Genomic DNA, 19531 nt, shown 5'->3' with positions numbered 1-19531 from the left:
ACGAACTGGTTCGCCTCTAGCTCTTATTGGGGACGTGTAGGTGTGCTTGATGATTACACTAGAGGATGTGATGAGGCACACCAAAGTAACATGAGTGGATTGTCCTAGTCAATGACTTAATAGGCTTGTGTGGAGACTGTTTTGTTTTGTGGCACACTGTTCCAAGATGGCCGCCATGTTAGTTATAAGATCCTATTGGCTCGCAATGCCGTTCGCGCAACACGTGATGCGGACGAGGGGGTGTGGCTAGACAGGACTACATCAGAGGCCGGATATTGATTTCGAGTTGAGGCGGTGACGAGACAAGGATTGCTCCGTTAGAGGTTACGGTGAGATTATGGCTTCCGGGTCTAAAGGTAGTGGGATGCCGTGGGTAGGGTTAGGTTTGCCCTATGCTGACACCTGTGACCTTGTTTGATTTACAATTAACTCAAAACGGGCTTGTGTTGAGTCACGGAAGAGGGCTGAAAAAGCCTGTGTGGTTTATGCCGAGCTGGAATTACGTCCATTCGGCTTCGGAGACAATCAAAGTGAAGGTGATGATGATGCAAGAGGTAGATACGTGTTAAAATTCGACGTGATGAATTGCAACCCTTTTTGTCCACAGTGGAACGGGGCAGCAGAGATTCGTGGTGTTTACCTTTGGCCGGAGTAAAGTACATTCGTCTTTTAGAGACAGATAAAATAAGATGGATGGTGTTGCGAGGGGGAGAGAATCACCAGACTCGCTGTCTCAAATTGTGTACTGTGACTTGATTATGAATTGAAAACCCCCTGTCCACAGGTTGAACATGCGCTAGTTGCAGCGCATTCTAAGGAATCGGAAAAAGAAAAGCAATCCCGATTGGCATTGTGAAGGCTGGTATGAGCGTCCTCGGCCTTTACGTGGTAAATATATATATGGGAACTAGCAGTTTGGTGTGATTGATGAATGGTTGGTCCAACTTTTATTGAAGTATGAATAGAAAATAGTCATTCTATTTGTCTTCTTTTCTGCTTTTTACACAGCCCTTCCATAAAACAGTAAAGTGGATGTCCAGTTAAACGAGTGCAAAAAAAACCCCATGCCCTGATGAAATTGCCGAAATACTAGTGGCAATGAAACATGTTGGCCTTCTTTATAAAGGTTAGCGACATTTAGTGCTTTTACCTTGAGTGAACTCACTGGTTTTGAATAAAGAGTTTGTCCTTTATAGTGAGTTTATATCTCAATTTTATCGTTGCTTTGAACAACCTGTTCTTAGCAATTCACCGGGTCTCTTCACTCTCACTCTTTGTTTATGGGGACAGCAAAGTGTTTCTGCTAAAACTATCTCTGTTCTCTTTTTTCTTACTGGACATTATTTTCTTGTTTGAGTTGGCAACCGATGATGACAAAACGTGGGCATACCAGCGAGTACCAGCTGGCAGCCTTCCTGGTGTTGCGTACGTGAGGTGCCTTCTCATTTCTCACACTCTTTTCACGAATCACATCACTTTTTGTGTGAGCTGGGGTGATACACTTTCTGTGAGTTCTTGAAGGGTTGCTTTGCAGATGCTCTTAATTAACAATTAAAGAGGTTTAGGGCCAGTCTAATTTTGTTGACATATTGCCAGTGGTTGGAACACAGTTGCTCCCACCAATAGTGGTTGGCCCTTGGACTGATATTTGAACCCTCTTGATGCCAAGCTATTTGTTGTTGTTATTAGACTTTGAGTGGAGGGCAGCTTGGCATTCTTCCCTCTAAAGCTCCAATTTGAAATGTGTATAAGACCATGCCTGATGAAGCCCAAAACCTCTTTGCTCTGCGCAACTGCGCATGGCTCCAGGTAGACCTTTTTACCTACAGCAACTGATACCGGGCTTCTCCCAGGTCCAGCCAAGACAATCTACGCCCAGCTGGACCGGCGGGCGGCCTGCCCCTCAGGACAGGTGCCCTCATCCTTTCTAACTCCCCCGTGGATTTTGACTGAAATGACCGTAAACCTAAAACTAGGCGTTGGTCCAATGTAGCCTTTGAATGGCTGAAGAACAATCCCCTTGACAAGACACTCCTGCCTGACAGTGCCAATGCGGGAGGGGTAAGAGTTGACAAGCCCGCCTTACCTCCTCCTTCACTCAGTTGGAGTATGTCCATCGCATTCCATCAGTCACCACCAAATGAGAAGCCTTGCCCTCCCAAACTTTTGCTAGTATACCAGGGAGAGACAGGACTGAGTGACCACAGAGGAGGACCAACGTGTAAAATTCTTCACTATCTTGGATACTGGGTACGCCAATTGTTCTCCTGCTAATTGGTAGCCCAAAAGCATTACCCCGGGGTTTCCCTCAATCATGTGGACCATATCGCCCCCGAGGAAGGCCACTTCCACAACCTGCATAGCTGCCAGCCAGTGCTGAAGGGCAGGATACGTTACCCGGTACCGATACTCGCATCCATTGTACCTGTTTCGTCGAACTCAAGGACGGGCTACTAAGTGAGCAACCAGGCTCCGCCCACTCCTGCCTGGCAGAGCCCATGCGGGAGGAGGTAAGGGTTGACAAGCCTGCCTTCCTTCCTCTTTCACTCCGTTGGAGTACGCCCATCGTATTCCATCAGTCACCACCCAATGTGAAGCCTTGCCCTCCCAAAATTCTGCTATTATACCAGGGAGAGACAGGACAGAGTGACCACAGAGGAGAACAACGTGTAAAATGCTTCTCTATTTGAATACTGGGAAAGCCAAATTGTTCTCCTGCAGATTTGTAGCCCAAAGTGTTACCCCGGTGCTTCCCTTAATCATATGGACCATGGCCCTGTTGGAAGGCCACCTGCATAGCTGCCAGCCAGTGCTGGAGGTCGGGAGAAGTTACCCGGTACTGATGCTCGCATCAAAGGTACCTGTTTCGTCTAACTCAAGGGCGTGCTACTAAGTGAGCAACCAGGCTCCGCCCTAGTACCCCGGGCCAAACCCAAGCCCCTCCAAGTTCTGCTGCCTCACCTGCCTGTTAACACGAATCCCAGGGCAGACCACCGGCCTATAATCTATGCTTGGCCATGCCTGAGCTAAAATACCTCTGAACAGCCTGACAACAAGCTAACCACCAGCATTGAGTTCTGAATGTTTCTGACGCTGCCAAGAAACATGCGCATAACTAAAGCAACTGGCACCATGCCATAAAAGTAACAATTCAACCTTCTATGAAACAAACGTGCCCTTGTGGCGATCCGAGTAGTGCTCCCTCCAAGCCAGCAGCCCTACTCAGGCAACCCGCACCCTCTTGGCACTGGCACACCCCCGCCACAGCTGCCCTCGAGTGCCTGGTCGTGTGTAGCCACAACCTAGGTTTCATCACTGCGTCATACCGGGGTATGATGACCCATCTAACTCGACTGCTGAGTGCCCATTGCACCATCGCAAGTATGCCTTTGCCTGCTCAGAGTCTGGCTGTAAAGTTGGAAGGCATTGACCCCCCAGCCCAGGGTGAAGATGGCAGCATTACAGTACCTGGTGCTATAGACGGTCCCCGACCCTGATGGGACAGAATGCAAATCCCTTGCTCCTGTTGAGCACGAACCCAAAACCAATTGCTCACCATGGTTTAATACCTTCCTGCTGCTAATCATTTCCTAGCTGAATGTTGACAAATCCATGTTCTGTAATGGCACTACTTCGCAGCCTGCACCATTCTGCCAGTGCCGAAAAGACCTTTGTCATGCTGCCTGGCCTCATCAATCTTGCCCTGTTCTAGCAGCGCCCGCTTCAGCCGTGGAGCAAACAACTCGCCGGTACCCCCAAACTGGCCCTGATGCGAGACAAACCGGGCCAAGGCACAACAGTGAGTGTACTAACTAATAGCAGGTCTAACAGCGTCAACAGGCATCCTCAGCTTACAATAGGCGTGATGGAGTGAGGGTATCCAGTGAGAATCAAGATGACAACTTCCCATCTGACCGACCGTGGTGGGAACCACTCCTGTATATTCTAGTACACATGGTCCCAGTTCACCTGTCACTGCCTGATGTACGTGACCTAGGTACATGGTCCCCTAGCATGGCGGCATGCCATTGAGACCACCATCCAGTCCCCGATAAGTACCACTATCTGCCTATGCTACAATCTTGCCTGTTCCTTCCTGCCCAGATATACCACGCGATGGTTGCTCTCCTCCGTCACTTGACCCGACCACACCTAGCAGAACAAACACAGCGAGAGGAAGCAGCCTGTGACCTACCCCAAGACTCTACGAAATCCTCCTACCAAATGACGTGGGAGCTCGCGGACCCCTATTGCTCCAGGAATTGGAGGGGGGAGGAGGGCCGTCCTATCTGGAGATGTGTGTAGTGGAGGACCTGCGGCCTAGAGTACCTATTGTAGGGTGCAACGATCGCCTGATGTGTCTGATACTAATAACCGTAGTAACAACTCAATCAGCACAGGGCTAGTTGCCCCCCCCCCCCCGTCTTACAACCGTGCGTGACAAGCGGGGGGATTAAAGGAAGGCTAACCCCGGTCAGACACAAAGCACCACCACGTGGCTGTGCCCAAACAACCACCAACCCGCATCAAACCGACCCGATGGAAAGACAACCAGCGCCTAAAGCTCTACCCCCGCGGATGACCCCGGAAATAACCAATCGTTTAACAATCGAGTAAATAACAACGGACATCCTTTCAGCATCTGAAGGCCTAGCCCTTCAGAAGTAACCTGGGAGCCCCATGCCAGGCATAAAAAACAGGCCTCGGCACCTGTGGCGTGTGTGATCTTTGCTCACTACCGTGTGCGCCATCCTGCCCTCAGGAGCCCAAAAGAACGACCAGGTAACATTAAAACTCACACAACCTAGGCGTAACTCTTGCTTGGCCTAGGTGCTGAGTACAAAGTGACACCCCCCTTGCTCCCGACCATAGTGGTGAAGTGTCCCAGGAGTGCTCGGCTAATCTAAAGGACCTCGACAGAAACGAGGGAGCCCTGCACAGCTACAAGTGTTTTCCAGAGTGAAACTGGTCTGCAGGGCTACCCAGCATGCTCCGGCACTGGCTATGGCAACAGAGCGGCCACCCGCACACCGCGCATAGGTGTTCCAAGTCCACTCGGCCTAATTAGCCCATGAAATGGCGTTCAGGCATGGTAAGGCCGGGTCCCAAAATACTAGCCAAACTTACTAAAGTTTTACACTCCCAAGCCCTTTCAGTGTAAATTTTATTTGAATCCAAAGGCACATGGGATACCTACGGGCCCCGAGCCCATCCCGATGAAGGATGTGAATTACCAACAATGAGAGCCGTAGTCATTACTGGTGACCCAGGCAAAGTCAGGCAGATCATTGCTTCCCCAGGTCTATTTACAACATTAACTGAGAACCAAATACGTTAAGGGCATCTGCAATGCATAACCACCAGAATACGGTGGCGATGAACAACTTACACAAAAGGCTGGTAAAGCAGTGGACACAGAGATGTTGCACTAAGCCACCAAGAACTCACACAATAGGTCAACCTGCCTGGCCCACCGCAGGCAATAACCAGGAAATTACACCTCCTTCCTGGACAAGGGACGTTGACGGACACCACAAAACAGGCCCCTAACCCTATGCCATTGACCGACTTGGGCCCACGAGGTAATCTACTGTGGCGGAGGACACCTACCCCCTGATGGATGCTGTTAACACATTACCCCTTCAGGACATTGCCTCCAAGGTAGCCGACTCACCACGTGCACTCCGAACGTTTTCAGCCCAGTAGAACTCAAGCAACGTCACCCAATCTCCAGGACAAGCAACAATGCCAGGATGACCATGCATGGGAGGAAGGCAAATCAACCACCGCAAGCCCAAAACGCAACCAGGGACATATGGCCTGTCTTTGAATGCACAGCACATGTGATAAGAACAAGTTTTAAAGGCATAATTATTGTCCATTCACCACCAGCACAATAATATAGAGGAGAGGCATCGTAGACTTAAACAGTTCCTTAATTAAAGGAATGTGTTGAGACATAAAGTCGACGTTGAACCCCAAGAGCATCTGGCCATCTTCCACATGCAAGTAGAAGAAGCTGTGCAGCAAGTTTGCCACGCGGTCAGGTGATTCACTAAGGACCCCAAGGGAAGTGCGAGGCCCTGTTTTGTATTTACTTAAGTTCAACTTTTGGCTCTTAGCAGCTCTTGCTGCATATAGACAAGGTTCTTCCCCTACTTCTTTCTTCATTCTCCCAATCTGAGGAATTTTTTTGGGGGGGTAAGGTTTCCTCTCCAGATATGTTGCATTCTCCAGGGATCTAACAATTAGCTAATTACAGGAGTGCCTTCCAACTCAAGGCCCCTGCATATAGCTGCCGTTCACCGTTTGTGCTGCATAGCGACTACTTCAGTACCAAATTGTGTGATGCAGCCCCTGTGTTTCATTAAACCATATATCACAATCCGCAAACAAGGCAATGATTATACATGACCCCTACCTTCCTCTTCAAGGTTATTTCTAATTCGTGCTAATCAGAATATGTTGTCCCCTAAAAGCCCTTCCCCTATATTTCCTTGCCAGATAAAAATCATCTCACCCACAAGGGGAGAGTTCTTAAAACAGTGCCTAGTCAACTAAGGGCTTGCGGTATTCTACTCAACTATGCTCGTCTCCATAACAAGACTAAAATGCTGTAGAATTCGCCCACCATCGCGGAGAAACGGCAGTGCTGTGGCCAAGGGGCAGGGCTTCACGCAGTACATACAACGCCAACAGATCAGAAGGTCACAACCTATAACCGCCAATACACACAACAGGCCTCCCATACAAGTACTACCCGTGCCCAACCCTGCTCAACTTACACACGCACGAGTCCACCTGGCACGATAAAAGAGAGTAAATGGAAAGGGTTGAACCTTTTTTTTTTTTTTTTTTTTTGCTTCTGTGACCTGCAGGCCTTACCCCCGGCACCCCTCGACGCGGAGGAAGAGAGGATTAAGTGGTTACCAAACGTGTGACACATGACAGCCTAATCGCAACTCAGCCTTCTTAAGAGAGCCTGGACACACACCTGCGTGAGGCTGCCCTTGAGCGTGGCTCATATTAGCTCACATCAGGACGGGGGCACACCAAGGATAGTGAGGCTGCCCTCCTCCCCGGCCTCCCCCCACGCGCCTGCGGCCCGGTGCAGCACATAGCGCGACTCCAGGACTGGTGACCCTGCGACGGGCGGGACGGCTCGAGCGTGATGCCTGGGATGCGCCCTCCGGGCGCCGGAGACACCGGTGGAACACCACCAAGCTCCGTGAGCCCCCTTGGCGCCGAAAGGATTGACACTTATAACCTCCGTTCCCCCAAGCGAAAATGAACTTAGCAAATGAAGGATAAACCACCGATACAACATTGCCCTCTCAGGTCATTTGAACGGTGTAGGCAGAACTTGACCCTTGTCATGAGAAAACTGAGACCCCGAGGCACAAGACTCACCATTGAGCTGTGACTCCTTGAACTCTGGGACGCAAAACCGTGAGACCGAGTCTGGAGATGCAAGGTCCGTGCAGCGTACTCACAGACTCCCTAAATGAAAGTGGCCTGCCTCCAAGATGCAAGAGCGGGCCTCGCGCTGGTCCTGTATACCCCTATGTGGCCAAACGCGATCCTAGTAAAGCAAAGGCCTATATATTGATTGAACCCACAATCCTAGTATTCGCAGTACCACACTAACCACGTAAGCTTACCGGCTGACAAACCAGGCCCATAACATGCGGTGGCAGGGCACCGCGCAAATACATCTTTTCTCCAACCCAGGTAGGACCCGAACCCACAATCCCTGGCATAGAATTATTATTATATATATATATATATATTTTTTTTTTTTTTTTTTTTTAATTATTAGCGCTAACGCGACCCGAGGAGGCGGAGCGCATGCCTGGCACTGTAAGCGTGACTCATATCGGCACGGGGGACAGTGATTTGTTGTAGTCCCAGGGGGTATTCACCCTCGTGTCTCGGCTTTAATCCGGAAGGGGCGTGACCGGGAAGCATAGCACACGGATACATGCAATGCCCACAGTCCCCGAATGTGGAGCGTCCCTGCCGAGCCTCGAAACCGGTGTGATTATGCTCGCGCCATAGCGTGGAGACGGGGAGGACGTAGGTTTGGCTGAAGGCACATGGTGAATGCGACCTCGTGGCTCGGCAATAGTCAGGAGGGAGTTGCGACCGGGAGGCACGGATACTTACACAATCGCATAATTAAATAGATGTTGAGCCGATGCCGAGGCTCGAACCCTTGCCCCCAGCTCTTATTTGGGCAGCTGGAACCGCTACCACCGCCCTCCAGTCGAGCTCGATTACTGGTTATACTCGCGCCCTGGCGGGGTGATGCCCCTGGATAGGCCGGTCTGACGTATACCAACGCGGGGCCGCGCTTATCTTGCTAATGTTGATGCAATGCCAGTCTACCACCAGTGGAATGTTCATGTGATGATGCAGTCAGAATGTTGGGAATCTCCAGTGAGTAATGTCAGTTGACTGGGGCTGAGCTGCCTGCTGGCTGCTCCTGGTGTGGTCTTTATCTGATCTAGACTTGGTCTTTATTTCATCTTAATTTAATCTACCTGTGATCTTGTACCATCTTCAATAAACCTACTTAAATCATCACTACTGAATGGACCTGATCACTACACCCATGCCCGGCTGAAGCAACCCCTCCCAGCCTGGACTACCCGGGCCCAGATTCCCTTGGGTGCAGTGAAAACGCGCATGTAATGCTAGCGGTGCGGGGGGGGGGAGATAACGGACCGGAGCCGCACGCCAGCTGGGCCAGCACTCGATCCCTGGCCAGGCTTACATGCTGCATTATATTATGGCCACGGGACTGCCTGCTTTAAGGGCCGCTGAAAGGGAGGGAAAAGCGTACGCTCCACCCCTGAGCTGCTTCCCCCGGTGGGTGTCGAGATCGACAGTGGGTGAGCACCGCCACCGAAAAGGGAATCCTTCGTGATGCGGCGCAGCGCAAGTGCAGCCTACTCTTGTCCCATACAAGGGCGTGGGAGTAATCAATAGTTCAGGCGAGCCCCCGTGCTGCCGCTTAAGGCTCAGACGGGCGACACCCCCCCCTCCCACGCCCCGTGTCGAATCACGCACCCGCCACCAACAAACCCTCGAAGCACGGCCCCCCCCCGCCCGTGGTACACCGACCACAGGGCCCTGTCTCCTGGTACTGCCCAGGGACAGGGCCGGGGCGAGAGGAGGTCGCCGGCAGGACTTACCAAAGAATCAGGTGGGGGTGAGCGCACTCCCGACTGTCCCGAGACGGCGACATGACACGACGCGACCAAGGCGAACGAGCGGCGAGGAGGGGGCGGAGACAGAATATGTACCCCCCTGGCTCCTCCCCGCCGGAAGCAGCTATCTGCTGGGGTCTCCCTTGGGCCATCCCAGGGACACGACCTCCCACCCCTGTGCCTTCCTGTGGCACTAAGGCGGCCGCCCTCAAAGGGGCGGGCCGCTGCGCAACCCCCCCCCCCCGGGCAGCCTTACATTGATCAAACTCTCCTTCTGCTGGAGTGCGGATCAAAAGGAAAGTGCGAATGAGCGCATCCCTGGAGCTCAGCGTCAAGCTTTATAAGGTCAGGGGGTCGCCACTTACATGCAATCTAAACCATTCAAGGAGGGGTGCTCTCCTCCACAGGATGTCTCGAGCACCAGGAGACCAGAGAGTGTCAGTGCACTACTAATCATGAAGAAAGGCAGGAATATCTTCATCTCCACGGCTTTCAATGGGCTCTAATATGTGCCTTTCCAGGCATATAAAATATTTAAACAACCGCGTGTAAATGATGACAGAGACAATCAATGTAGAGAAAAAATCTTGGAACGTGGCAGTACATAGTTTTAGATTCCAAAGTTCAACAGACATTAACATATTTCTGGCTTATAGGGCGATTTCAGCTTCAAGTTACTTTAAAGCTTTCAAAAGACTCAATTTACTTACTCGGGTGCTGCCGTTTTTATTAAGATGTTTTTTCAGCATGGTGGAGGTGTTCCCCCTAAATATTGTGTGACCATGCTATTGTGGCCACAATATCTCGACTACAAACATTGTGCACAAAAATATTGAAGGGAAAATTATTGCTTTTTTCTACTTTTAAAAATAATTTTGCATTTATTTCATGTATCAATAGTTTGCACATTGCTCACTTCAGAGGGGGTGTAACTGATTAACAAAGGGAAATGGAGTTGGCAGCAATTGGAGTAGGCAGGACCACTGACTGCTTCCCCTGATTTTCCCCAATGGGATGTTTTTTTTAAGCAGCACTGGTTCCTTGAAGAAATACAGGCTGCTTTAAAATAAAAGTTTTAAGTTAGGAAAGGCAAGCACACAGATAGTGATCTGCCGTTCCTTGCTGGCCACCATCCCTATGTTTGTAGTAAATCAAAGGGGATCATAACCAGGCACCCAACGCCCATCAGGATGAAAGGGCTATAGCCCTCCCCCTCTCCCCCTCCCCCTCTCCCCCTCCCTCCCTCTCCCCATCCCACCCCATCGTCTCCAGTAGCACGGGCTGTGGAGTAAGCAGGCAGTTCGTCAGCTGTCGTGGGCTGGACAGGGGCTGTGGAATCCGACTCAGCCTCTCCCAAAGTACTTCACAGTTCTTCAACAAATATTTGCAATGCAATAGGTCTCGCATTTACATGAGTTTGAGCTAGTGGCATTGTAAATGATAATACCTTTTATTTATGTTTTGGTTTTTCAAACATAAATAGAAGGCATTGTTATTTTTATGCCAATAGCTCAAGCTTGCGTAAATGCGAGACCTATTGCATTGCAAATGCTGGTGCTTAAGTGACAGGAGACAAGTCAATGTGTGGCTTCGTCTGTAGCAACGGTAGCCGTTATAATATTAAAGAAATAGTAATCATATTCCATAAATCCCTCGAGGCTCCATTCGAGCAGGCAGGAGAGGTGCCACTGGGTCTTTGTTCAGATTCACCTGTAGGGTCCGTGCCAAGTGAGCATGGCTACTGCAGACCCCATGGCAGTGATCACGTGGTCCAAGAATCCAAATAAAACCCAGGTGCTGGTGATGGCGTGGTTGGTGACTCTTTGGGATTTCCTGAAGAGGACAATACATTTTTTTATTCAGCAATTTCAAAATGTCATCAATGATCCACTGTGCAGTGACTTTTGTGCTTGTGAAGGGAACACGAATGCACGAGAGACAGCACAAAAGAAAATGAAGGGGGTCCCAGCACAGTACTCGGCTGCATCTGCACATGGCGCGAGAAGGCAGGCCCGGTCCCCGTGCATTGAGGCCCACTGCGGAGACTGCACATGTGCACCACTTGCACTGGTCGTCTTGTGTGCTCATCTCAGCATAGGCTGTGGAACTGTCAAGGCTGCCCGGGGGGCCACGCAGTGGCCCCTCATCAGGGCGGCCGCCTTAGTGCCACAGGAAGGCACTGGAGTCGGTCTCCTAGTTTCCCTGGGCGTGGGACCAGGGGGACTTCTGGCCGGCCACGTCCGGTAGAGGGAGGGGGGACAGGGGTACATATACTGTCCCCCGCCCACTGAGCAGCCTCTTGTCCGCTGAACGTCTCGCCTTTCGGTCGGTCCCAACATGCTGTCTTCCTGCGGTGAGTGCTTTCAGCCCCCCCCTGTGCACTCCATCAGTGCGCGGCATGGCTGGGCGGCCCAGTTTAGGCTGGATGGCTGCCGGGGGTCTGAGCGGGGGTCTGGGATGGCACTGAGCGAGCGGAGTTCCCTCCTGGATGTGCATCGAGGTGGACAGCAACTTTGACGGCGCCCAGCATGAGCGCCCCCTGGCATTGACCAGCTCGCACTCGGGCTGCCCCCTAATCCTGCTCCCCCGCCCACCCCGGCCTTCCGCTGCGCTTTCACCCAGCTTTCACCCACCTGCCGAACCAGGATACGGCGCGGTCTAACCTCTGGAGTCACCCACACTGCAGCTCTTGGGGTGCAGTCGCCCCAGGCCAGGGTAGTGGGCCGAGTGCTCCCGGGTCACTTCTGTAATCCTTGCCCGGGAGCTGGATCCCCTCGTGTGGCTTATTGAAACAGGTGCATATCACAATTTTAACTCCTTGGCCACTGCCTTACAAAACTAACGCCTCGCTATACAATAACCTCCTGACCCCTTGTGTTTTCCCCCCACCCCTACGATCCCCCCATCATTTCCCCCATCCCCCAAAAATACAACATAACATTCCTAACCAACATATAACCCAATCCTACACCATGTAGCCTTTCCCAACTCCCAAACTCCCCTGACCGTAACCCCTACCTGCCTTTAATGCAACTGTAACTATCAAACCTCTAATCTAAACTTATCCAACCTGTCTACCCTTTACCTGTCCCTGGACCCACATTACCAAACCTCTAACAACAAACTCTAGCCAATCCCGGCCAACTGTCAACCACCCCGCTTGCACCTGCTCCAAGCGACAATACAACCAAACGCCCCTATGTACCTGTTCCAACAAATGCTGCCCCAAACCCGCAAAAATGCAACCCCAACACCCCCAGAACCCGGACCCCTAAACCCCACAACCCATAGGGCGGGAGGGTGGGAAAAACTTTTAAACTAGCGCACCCAGCCACCAGGTCACCAAGTCTAAAATGGTGGCTGGGATATCGCGCGTTTTACTTATATACCTCTTGGGCTACTGCCCCTGGATTTGGGCTACATTTGGGCTATCCCTCAAATGTAGCCCAATTTACTACAAAATGGCCGTTCGGCCACGCCCCCCTCTCCCCCCTCCCAACCTGCCCGGGCGGCAGACCTCGCGGTGCTCGGCTGCCCCCCAGGCTCCCATTGGGAGATTAAGGGGGGAGAGGGGGGCAATCCGACACCAAACACTTTATTGTGTGTGAAAAAGGCCGCTTTATTGAAACAGGTGCATATCACAATTTTAACTCCTTGGCCACTGCCTTACAAAACTAACGCCTCGCTATACAATAACCTCCTGACCCCTTGTGTTTTCCCCCCACCCCTACGATCCCCCCATCATTTCCCCCATCCCCCAAAAATACAACATAACATTCCTAACCAACATATAACCCAATCCTACACCATGTAGCCTTTCCCAACTCCCAAACTCCCCTGACCGTAACCCCTACCTGCCTTTAATGCAACTGTAACTATCAAACCTCTAATCTAAACTTATCCAACCTGTCTACCCTTTACCTGTCCCTGGACCCACATTACCAAACCTCTAACAACAAACTCTAGCCAATCCCGGCCAACTGTCAACCACCCCGCCACCCAGGAAAAGGGGGGAAGTGTCGGCGACTGCGCCTCTTCCTCCCCTTTTTCTGCCCCCCCACGCACCGCGACCCCGCAGGACCTAACGCCTATAAACTCCCAACAGACGCGCCAACACTTCTCTCAACTCCAAAAGATACAGATCCATTCCCATCCTGGACAAGTGCACCCCGTCATCCCTGAACATCTCCCGTGCATCGTAACGAATGTCCCCGTGTGCCACGCGGTCAATCCCCAAATGCCGACAAAACCTCACCATCTCAGTATTAAGTTTTCGCCGCGCCTTATCTACCGCACCTGGGTTCACCGCCCCCCTCCAACTCCTCCGGGGGACGAACTCCGTCCACACAATCGAACAACCCGCCCATCGCTCTTTGATCAACGCCAGATCCTTCTTCATTGCCCGCATTAGTGCCAAACCAGTCTCCCTTACCATGTCGTTCTCCCCCAAATGAAGAACCAATACATCTGGGCACCGACCTGCCCTTAAGATCCCATTCAACACCGGCACCAGTTCCTTCCAACGCATCCCCCCCTACCCCTCCACCCCACAGAGAACACATCTTTATTAAAACCCAACTGTTCCCCAAAATAACTCTCCTGCGCCTGCAATTGGGCCCTCCTCACGAACGAGTGCCCCACAATCCAGATAGACATTTCTCGGGCCAGGGGTCCCATAACCGAACCTGAAAAGAAAAACAAGAATGAAAACCTATCCACAACCTCTGAAAAAGCTCCACTGTCCTGTGTAAAGTCCCTCTTTTGCCTATTTTATAGTGGCGCCCCACCCCCCGGCTCGCTGCGCACATAACGCTGGTAGCAATTTGAAGACCATCTTCCCAACTTCATGATTTCGTCCCTGTCCCAGCCCCTCGCATGCGCCTCCGACGCTGCCCCGATGCGAAACGAGTGCGTGCCAAAACCCTTTTCCTCGACCCCCAGAGTCCTAAGTGCTTTCCTCAGTACTGCCAGCAATTGTGAAGCTTTAACGCCTCGCCCCTGCTGATGGGAGAAGACCAGTCCCCCCAGACCCCCAGCGCACGCCCTCCACCGCATACCCCAGCGGAACGGACACACCCCCGGGGATCGCCCTTTCCTCAACGTAACCCACTTCCCCCGACTCTTCTGGTCTGTCTTTGCCTTTCGCAGCCAAATGCTCACTACCCGATCCCCAAATGATACCTCCTCCCAGGTCAAACCCCGGTCCCCTTTCGACCCCAGCAGCTCCGATACCCGAAACGCCCCAAAAAACATCCAAGACATGAGTGTGGCGAACAGCAAGGCCTCCCCACCGTCCCAGCACACCGCTGGAAGAACCCCCATCACCCTACCTAAGAGTTCCCATGACAGAGGCCTCCGCACCCTGGCCACTCTCCCACATTCCCGCGCCCAGCCTTCCAACATCCGCGCCCCCAGCTCCCCCGCAGATGGCGCATAACCCCACAACAGTTTACCGATGAACGCAACCCCCGCCAACTTGCCCACTATAGTCACCCTTGTCAAACCCTTCTCCACCAAATCCAGAATAAATTGCACCACGTCCTCCCGTCTCTCCGCCTCAGAAGCCCGCCATCTCGCCCCTGAGTGAACAAACTCCTCCCATGCCGCCCTGTATGCTAGTTTCGTTGACCGCGCCAATGAACCTAGAACCAGTTGTAGCATCCGGTATTGCCTACTTCCCAGAGTTGGTTCGGCATCCTGGTCGGGTTCACGTCCGCGTCCTTGGCGAGCCCACGGAATCTCCCCCACTGTGAACGAGACAAGGCATCCGCAATGTCATTGTCCACTCCTGGCACATGCACCGCGCGAAACGCAATATCATGCCTCAAACACCCCAGCACAAAAACCCGCAACAGCTTCAGCACCTGCGCATCCCGCGCCGACTGCCTGTTCACCACCTGTACCACTGCCATGTTGTCGATCCTGAACGTGACTTTTTTGTGGGCCAGCAAAACCCCCCACAGTGTGACTGCCACCACTAAGGGAAAGAATTCCAAAAACGCGATGCTCCTGCCTCCCGCTAACCAGTCCTCGGGCCAGGGCTCCGCACACCATCTCCCCTGCCAATACAGACCAAATCCCTTGCTCCCCGCTGCATCCGAGAAAATCTGTACGTCCCATACCATGTCCACTTCCCTCATCAAAGGCACCCCATTGAACTGGTGCAGGAAAAACTGCCACATGCGCAAGTCCTCTCTCACCCCTGCTGACAACCTCACATGATGGTGCGGAGGCCTCTGCCCCTCCAGTGCGCGCCCCAGTCGTCTGCAGAAAGTCCGCCCTACTCTGACCACCCTACAAGCAAAATTGAGATGTCCCAGCAACACCTGTATGTCCCTGACCGTCACCTTCTGTCGTGCCAACACCTCGGTCAGCAAACTCAACATGTTCCGTTTCTTTTCCTCCGGGAGGCGCGCCTCCATGCGTACCGAATCCAATTCAATACCAAGGAATGCCAGTGCCGTACTGGGGCCCTGCGTTTTTTCCGGGGCCAGCGGCACGCCCATGTCCCCCATGATCTCATGGAAGCTGTCCAGACCCTGCTGGCAGTCCGCGGAGTCTGAGGTGCCGACAAAGAAGAAGTCATCCAAGTAATGTATGACACCTTGGTGACCCGTTCGTTCCGTAAACAACCATTGTAGGAACGTGCTGAAGCATTCAAAAAGTGCGCAGGACATGGAGCAGCCCATCGGCAATGCCTTGTCCACATACCAGTGACCGCCGAATTGTATGCCTAACAGATCCCAGTCATCTGGATGCACTGGCAGCAACCGGAAAGCTGACTTGATGTCGCACTTTGCCATCTGTGCCGCTGCGCCCGCGGACACCACCAGTGCCATGGCCACGTCAACCGATGAATAGGACACAGTGGCCGCGCTGTCTGCAATAAAATCATTGACCGACCCACCTTCTGGCCATGACAAATGCTGAATGAGGCGAAACTGGCCCACCTCCTTTTTAGGTACCACACCAATGGGCGACACAATCAGATTGGGCAAAGGCCACTCGCAAAATGGTCCCGCCATGCGGCCCTCCTGTACCTCCTTGTCTAGTTTTGCCTGTACCACTTGTGGATGCTCCCTCGCTGATCGCAAATTATCTGCCCATCTCCGAACCCTCGGCCCCTCGTACCCCAATCTGAACCCCTCCTGAAACCCCAATCTCAGTGTTTCCGCCGCCGCCCTGTCCGGATAGGCCCCCAGCGCCCCCACCAGCTGCTCTACCCTAACCGGAGTACGAGCCCTTTGCCCCAGCCCCCCTCGCCCCCCTCCCTCCTCCTCCCTGCTGTGACTGCTGCTGAGCTCCAGCCTTAGGGGCTCCCGACTGCCAATGCTGCCCGCTCTGACCCGGACCTTGCGTCCCCCAACACTTGACCAGCGGATGGCGCTTGCCGCAGCTCGAGCATTCGTGCCGAAACTTACAATATTCTCTCGTGCATAGGCCTTTGTTAAAGTCCCAGCAAGCCCCTTTGTCTCCTGTCGTCCCTCTGCCGGCTCCCCCCACCCCCCCGCGGGTGGGACCCCCTCGAAAGGGCTGGTACACCAGCGGCAGCCCGCTGGCCGTAAATATAGTCTTCCCCGACCCCGCCAGGCCCATGGTATGCTGCCAGAGATCCGTATCCAACTCTCCCCATTTTGCCTCCGCATCCCATGCCATGCGCGCCCGGAATTCCTCATCATACTGAGCCCAGGCATATCCGCCCCCTGTAATCTGTGCCTTCCTAATTACGTCCATGTATTTAAACATGGCCACTGACCTCTCCGGAAACTTCTCGCAATACACGCTGGCATATATCAGAAAAGCCGCTGTCCAATTTTCTATTGTCAGCGGCACCTTAGGCCTTTTCGCGAGCTCGAATTCCTCCTCCTTAGAACCCTCCTTCGCCCTGACCTCTCTGTGCAGGAGTTTAAGTATCTCCACATACTCCCCTTTCCAGATCCGTTCCTTCGTTGCCAACATCAAGTGCGCCCCCAAGGGCTTGGTCACTCCCATATATGGTAACCGTTTTACCTTCAATTCCTTACTTTCCAGTTTTGTCTCCTCTGCCTTTGCGTCCCCTGTCCCCTTCTCGCTTGTCCCCTCCTTCTTGGTCTGCCCGCTGTCACCCTGCCCTACTCCGTCCGTGCCCACAGCCACATCAACCACATACGTACCTTTGCGCAATCTTTCCCCAACCCCCCCCTCCACCCCCGCCCCCCCCACACCTCTCGACACCATCCTTGGCCGCCCGAGCAAATGTGCATTACCTGGCGCCAATGTCTCCGTCCGTCGCTCCTCCCGACGTCCAGTCCTGGGGGCCGAGCTGCTTTCCCACCTCGATGTCCGACCCGTGGGCTGCGCCTGGCGTCGTGACACCTGTAAGAAACTAGCCACAACATTACTCGGCCCCCCGTCCCTACCGTCCCCCACCTCACGCAACTCTCCCTCCTCCATACTCTCTTCCTCATAGTCCAACTCCTCCTGTCCTGCACCCCCAGCGCTCCCCGCTGGACATGCCACCTGCTGCTTGGGAAAACAAACAATATTCCTATCGGTGTTCCTCCGTCTCTGCCCCCCGGGGCGCTGTAACCCCGTGGGTGTTGGGGCCGGCGAGCCCGTCTCGGGCCTACTTGTGCCAGCCGCGTCGGGATCCCTCGCAGGTACTGGGCACGCCGCCCGAGGCTCCACCCTCCCTTCTCCTTGGCGTCGCCAGGCCGCTCCCAGCCCTGCCAAGTCCGGTACCCCGCGCTGATCCCGCTGTCGCTCCTCCACCTGCAAGGGAAAGGCATGGTCTGGTGTGCTGGGCCTACCTACTTTCCTCCTGCCATCCCATCCCCGCTTGCCGGACCCCGACGCCTCCGCGACCCACGCCTTACCCACCGCGCTCATGTCCGCCACTTCATCGCCCTCCCCATCGCCGTCGTCCCCATCGCTCCACTCCCCCTGTCTGCTCCACCCTGCACCTAGGCCGCTCGGACCCCCCCCGTCCGTGCCACCCCCAACACTCCTCTCCCCCCACCCTTCCGTCTCCCCCGCTCCCAGGCCCCCGCCCCCTGCCCCCGACGCCCCCTCCAACCCCTCCGCCCATGACTCAAAAATATCCAGGCCGCCCCAGTCCCTTTCGCTGCCCTCCGACTCGAATAACACTGGGGATGCACCCCCTGCTAACTCCCCCCCCACGGCCCCCTCTGCCTGCCCCCACCCGTCGCCACCGCGCCCCGCCAAACCCCCGTCCCCTGCTCTCCTTTCCCAAGCCCTCGCTGCGCCCCCCCCCCGCCCCTCCCCGGCTCCACCTCATCTCCCTCGTGGCCTGCCGCGAACGCCACCCCAATAAAGGCCGCGCTCCCCTCCTTTACCTGGCTCCCCACCTTCTGACTGGCCTGCCTGTCAAAGCCCGCCCTGCCCAGGCCCGCGCCGCCCGCCCCCCCCCGCCTCTCTCCCCTCCCCCGCTCCGTCACCTGCACCCACGGGGCCGCGCGCCTCTGCGCTGTGCCGGCCCCAGATATCCCCACCAACAGTGCTCTCCCCCCGGGCCCTTCCCCAATCCCCTCCCACTCCTCGACGTCGGATCTCTCTTCCCGCCCCCGCGCGCTCCGCGCGCCTCCCCTCTGTCCTGCCCGGCCCTCCTCAGAGCGTCCCCGCGCTCCCGCCGTCACCGTAGCAACGGCCGCTCCCCTGCTCGAGGAGCGGCCCGCGTACGACCTGGGCCTTGCCTGACACCCGTCCGGAGCCTTCCCCCGCCGCGCCGCTCGACCCCGCCCCCTCCCCGCCTCCAGCCCCTTCGCGCCCCCCTCCGCTACCCCCGCAGACCCGGAGGCGGCGCTCCTGACATCCGCGCCGCCTCGGTCACTCACCGCTCCTCTCCACGGACTCCCGGGTGGCGAACAAGCCGCGACGGCGGCCGCCACCCCCGCGGACGCGCGCCTCGCCGGGCGCCTCGTCCAATTAGCGTCTTGGACCAGCAGGTCCATTCTCCCCGCCTCGCTCAACAAGCGAATCGCTTCCAAAACACGAAAGTCCCCTACCGACATGACTCCAGGTACGTTCACTTGCTCTACCTCTACACCACAAACCGCCAAAAAAACTTTTAAACTAGCGCACCCAGCCACCAGGTCACCAAGTCTAAAATGGTGGCTGGGATATCGCGCGTTTTACTTATATACCTCTTGGGCTACTGCCCCTGGATTTGGGCTACATTTGGGCTATCCCTCAAATGTAGCCCAATTTACTACAAAATGGCCGTTCGGCCACGCCCCCCTCTCCCCCCTCCCAACCTGCCCGGGCGGCAGACCTCGCGGTGCTCGGCTGCCCCCCAGGCTCCCATTCTCTCCATTCCGCAT

This window comes from Triturus cristatus, chromosome 1_1 (assembly GCF_964204655.1).
Source record: "Triturus cristatus chromosome 1_1, aTriCri1.1, whole genome shotgun sequence".
Lineage (NCBI taxonomy): Eukaryota > Metazoa > Chordata > Amphibia > Caudata > Salamandridae > Triturus > Triturus cristatus.
This window is presented reverse-complemented; position numbering follows the sequence as displayed.